Raw genomic sequence first — 5,382 nt, 5'->3', positions numbered from 1 at the left:
GGAATCTGTACTTGAACAGTGTCCTGTGTGCATGTTTAAGTTTGAGAATCACTGTATTACATGGCTTTAAGCAGATTAAAGGCAGAGTAAATATGTTTAAAAATAGCGCTGTAGCCACAATATGGAGGATAGGCTGGAAGGTGTAATGATGGGGTTGGAAAAACTCTTGAAAAGGCCACCACAGTGGTCTGGATAAGAGGGGTTACTCACCACTGATGGCCAAGCTCTTTGGCTTTATGCAATGCTGCCACAAAGCAGAACTTTGACTTTGAATTCTAACAACTGTTTCTGTCTTTCAGCTCCCTAAATAATAGTATCTACTTCTTTGAGATTTGTAATGATTAAATGAAATTGTGTACCTAAAAAGTCTGACTCATGAAGTGCCAGTCACTTAATAAACCCTTCATAAGTGGCAACTTTGTTACTATTAGAATAAACAAGGATTTGATTTTGTCCAAGTGATTTACAAACCGCAATTCTCTTGAATCAACTCTAAATGATTCTAAGGCAATGCATGAGACAAGCAAGAGACTACTCCCATCCACAATCTCCTCCCGGTTGGTTTTATAGTACTCCTGTCAGTCTAATTCAATCCAAGCCAGTTTCATTCTATTCCATTCCATTCCTTAGAAAGCCTTTGAATGTAAAGCACTTCACAGAGTGTCCATATTTTGATTTAGTTTTCACCCTTACATGAAGGGTTAGGCTGCTGCCATCTCCATTTTACAGAACAGGAAACTGAGGCTGAGAAAAATTTGATTATTTGCCAAAGATCACACAGTTAATAATAGATGGATGTAGGATTTGAATCAGGATTTAAAATGTTGAATATGTGATTTCAAGTTTCATAGTATTACTCCCCACCCCCTTCTTCAACATGCTGCACTAACAGGTTATCTTTGTTTCTGGTTGCAGTTTTCGGGTTAATGCTGGGCAACTTGTCTCAAAAAGGTAAGACTAAGAGCCCAATGAAACGGTGAATGTAAGTTTGTAAGAGCTGGCATTTGTCTATTTTATTCACTGTGCCTAGAATGATACCTGATCTTAGTAGTGCTGAATACATTTTTGTTGAATGAATAAAAAAATGCTTTGTGAAGTGCAATTGCTGCATATTTGGGGGATAGTTTCATGTAATCTGGAAATAACTTGTCATTCTCATGTTACTTTCCTGTTGTGGCTAATTCTTGAATTGCTTTGTTTTCCTGACTAGAAATTAGCATTTATAAAACTGTCAACATTCACATAACATTTATTTCAGAATGAGACAGCCATTATATTCATGATGATAGTGCTTGTTAAAAAGTCTGCATCTCTCTAGATAAATTCAAGATGGTGTTATAATCATTATTGCTGTGGAAGGAGATGAGAATATGCCACCCCAAAATACGCCACTTTGGCATAAAAATTATTTTGAGCTGCAGGCCATTGAGAATCAACAGGTACAGAAAGAAGCCTTCTTAGACCTTCTCTTATCTGATTAAGAGCAGAAACTTCTGAGAAATGAGGACTACCATGAATCCTCTCTACCAGGGAAGTTTTATGGCACTGAAGGAGATGGAAAGTCGGCATCAAGATGGGCCTGCACAAACTTTACTAAACAATCCTTATCTTCCATTAGGTTCCTCATATATTTATCTTGCCACAATTTACTGTTCCCAGAAGCTCAAAACTCTATTCCTTTGTTTTGTCATTTCTCCACAAGTTTATTCTTCTTTGTTAAAATCGTATATGAGCCTCTGGGTCTGCCCACCTTTTTGGAGTTTTCATTTTATTTCTGTGAGGCCCTCCACCATTTTTATAAAATAACCACTCTCTCCTGTTGATCTAAGTTTAATTTGCAGGGCCCCAAGGACTGAACCTAAGAGAGTAGAGAAAAAAGTTTGTTTCCTCCCCATTACTACAGTAATCAGGGTTCTAAAACCCAATGAATTAAAATCAGAAAATGAAGATGATATGTAAAACACCTGTGATATAACATACTTCATACTTTTCATGTTATTTTGTGTTATTTAAAATCAGTTTGGATTTGGTCTGCTATCCAGTTGCTCTCCTGTTTTCTGACTTGAATCTTTCTCTTTCTCAATTGCCTTGATAATAGAGATTCTTTTATTTACTGTTTTCCTTGAAGTGCCCAAACTAGGTCTGGTGGTGCTAGTAAATACTTCATTTTGCCCCATCATCTCCTTTCACATTTTCTTCTTTTGTCTCATCTGTACAGAAAGGATCAGAGCTGGTGATTCCTGATTGACAGCAGTATGATTTCTGTTTCTAACTATTCATCTTGTTGAATGCTTTGTGGTGTTTTTTACCCCAGTAAAATTTCTGTTTGAAATTCCCATAGAGCAGAGCCACCCTAGCCTGAGGCCCAAGCACCAGGCAGGCCACAGAAATCTAGAGAATGCCGTGTTGCCTTCACAGAGGGTGTTCATAGCACTGGGCTTTGAGATTGGCACATTACAGCCTGAATGAGATTCATCTTGCAGGAAAAGTAGTGTGAATAATTGAATATGCCTGCCTTGTTGAGTATCCAGTAGCACAAGAAGACTGAGATCAGCTTTAGTCTTGCATGGAATTCCTCATGCACTCTCTATTGCTGGTTTTTGGAGACCCACACTAGAGGAAAATATCATTCAACAAAGCAAAATATGAAAAAAAAAAGCTGCCAACATGATTGTCTCACTAGAGTGGGATAATATTAGTTTCATTTGCCATTTACTTCAGCAAGACATTTCTCAACTCTCACAGGTTATCAGTAAAAGCTGAATTGTAATCATTTTTATGTCTTCTTTCTCAAACTGAGAAGTCAGTGGTCTTAATAATTTCATGAAAAATGGTGACATTGCTGTTTAATAGGTATCAACTGACAGAAAGCTACTTTATAAGTCTAATTTCAGGGATCCCCAAGGATGGGGAATATTTGATTCCTTTTTTCCAGAAAGGGTCTGTCTCACCCAGTATCATCTGGACAAGGAGGTATATCAGTTAGGGTCTAGGCAGGAGACAGAAACCACATAGTAATTTGAACAAGAAAGTTTTATATAAAGAATTACTATTTACAGGAATTTCACTAAAAGGGGAGAGGAAAGAATTCTTAGAATATACTTGAGGGCTCTGAGAGCATACCCAGTGAAAGACAAACTTGGAAAGTGGGGCCCTCCCCAAAGATGGGATTCAGACCTTGTTTAAGAAGGTATGGTTACAGTTCACTGAATGGCAGAGAAAGTCATAGGGTTGCCTGAGCAAGCCTAGACTGACAGGAAACTGCCTGCTGGGTGCTGATGAAATTTGTAGGGAAGCTGCCTTGAAAGGAGTGCTGCTGCACTCACCATGAGGCCAGTTGGGGAACCCATGGGACTCACATGAATCCACCTGGTCAGGAGGATTGCTACTGAAGCTAGGGCACTTTCAAAACTCCCTGTGAGCTGCCCATGGAGGATGTTACTGAACTCACTGAAAGGGAGCTAGCTGGACCGCCCATGGTACCCACCAGGATTCTGCTTACATTTGTTAGGGGAGAGCTTTATTTGGTGTTCCATGCACACCAGCCCAGGAACCAGGAGGAAAAGCTTGTTCTTCAGCCTGTGTCCCTCCCATGTTTTCTACTGATGCTAGAGCTTAACATGCAGCTGTACAAGCAGGCTAGGCAGGGTACTGAGGGGTGGATTTGGAGCCCTGAGTCAGGAAATTGATAGGCGGCACAGGGAACACTGAGGCTCAATTCTTCTACCTTCCGGTGTGTGCACCCTTTCACTATGTTATGTGACATGCTCTTAATGATCATCATTCTTCTCTTCTATTTAATTGTATATCAAGAGAACAATAATTATGGTTGGTTTTTGGTAGGTATTTATGAACAACATGAGAACCATAGGATTTAGCACTTCTTCTAAGCCTTAGTACATTCTCTGATCTGAATACTTAGGCAAATGACCAAAATTTAATATCATACATCTGGGGCCAATTTGGCAACGCTTAAGAAATACTAGAAAAATTGAGGCAATTAAACACAAACTGAATTTTTAATTTAATTTCTATCCATTTAACTTTAAATTTAAAAAATGATATATAGTTCAGTTACTGGACAACTTTAAGAATGTCTGGAACAATTTAGAGGAGCGTGTGGTACATTTTATGGGCCAAGCTTGGAGGGTTGTACTTCACTTCTGTTCTCATTCAATTGGCTGTGTCAGGGAGGAAAAACTTTTCCTCTACTCTCTTATGTTTGTGACTGGGGGCCTGCAAACTAAACAGACAAAAGACAGATTAGCAAAGAAAGGACAGATTTTTATTGATGTAGCACACAGGAGTTCACGAAAAGTGTGCTTCAAGGAGGCAATTAGAATTTGGAGTTTATATACCATCTTAATAGGGAAAGTAGGGGGTGAAAGGCACTTACAGGAAAACCAATGACTTTTTTTTTTTATACTTTAAATTCTAGGGTGCATGTGCACAATGTGCAGGTTTGTTACATATGTATACATGTGCCATGTTGGTATGCTGCATCCATTAACTCGTCGTTTACATTAGGTATATCTCCTAATGCTATCCCTCCCCGCTTCCACTACCCCATGGCAGGCCCCAGTGTGTGATGTTCCCCATCCTGTGCCCAAGTGTTCTCATTGTTCAATTCCCACCTATAAGTGAGAACATGTGGTGTTTGGTTTTCTGTCCTTGCGATAGTTTACTCAGATTGATGGTTTCCAGCTTCATCCATGTCCTTACAAAGGACAGGAACTCATCCTTTTTTATGGCTGCATAGTATTCCATGGTGTATATGTGCCACATTTTCTTAATCCAGTCTATCACTGATGGACATTTGGGTTGATTCCAAGTCTTTGATATTGTGAATAGTGTCTCAATAAACATACATGTGCATGTGTCTTTACAGCAGCATGATTTATAATCCTTTTATATACCCAGTAATGGGATGGCTGGGTCAAATGGCATTTCTTGTTCTAGATCCTTGAGGAATCGCCACACTGTCTTCCAAAATGGTTGAACTAGTTTACAGTCCCACCAGCAGTGGAAAAGTGTTCCTATTTCTCCACATCCTCTCCAGCACCTGTTGTTTCCTGACTTTTTAATGATCACCATTCTAACTGGCATGAGATGGTATCTTTTGTGGCTTTGATTTGCATTTCTCTGATGGCAAGTGATGATGAGCACTTTTTCATGTGTCTGTTGGCTGCATAAATGTCTTCTTTTGAGAAGTGTCTGTTCATATCTTTTGCCCACTTTTTGATGGGGTTGTTTGATTTTTTTCTTGTAAATTTGTTTAAGTTATTTATAGATTCTGGATATTAGCCCTTTGTCAGATGGGTAGATTGTAAAAATTTTCTCCCATTATGTAGGTTGCCTGTTCACTCTGATGGTAGTTTCTTT

Source organism: Colobus angolensis, unplaced genomic scaffold, assembly GCF_000951035.1.
Source record: "Colobus angolensis palliatus isolate OR3802 unplaced genomic scaffold, Cang.pa_1.0 Scaffold12, whole genome shotgun sequence".
Classification (NCBI taxonomy): Eukaryota; Metazoa; Chordata; class Mammalia; order Primates; family Cercopithecidae; genus Colobus; species Colobus angolensis.
This window is presented reverse-complemented; position numbering follows the sequence as displayed.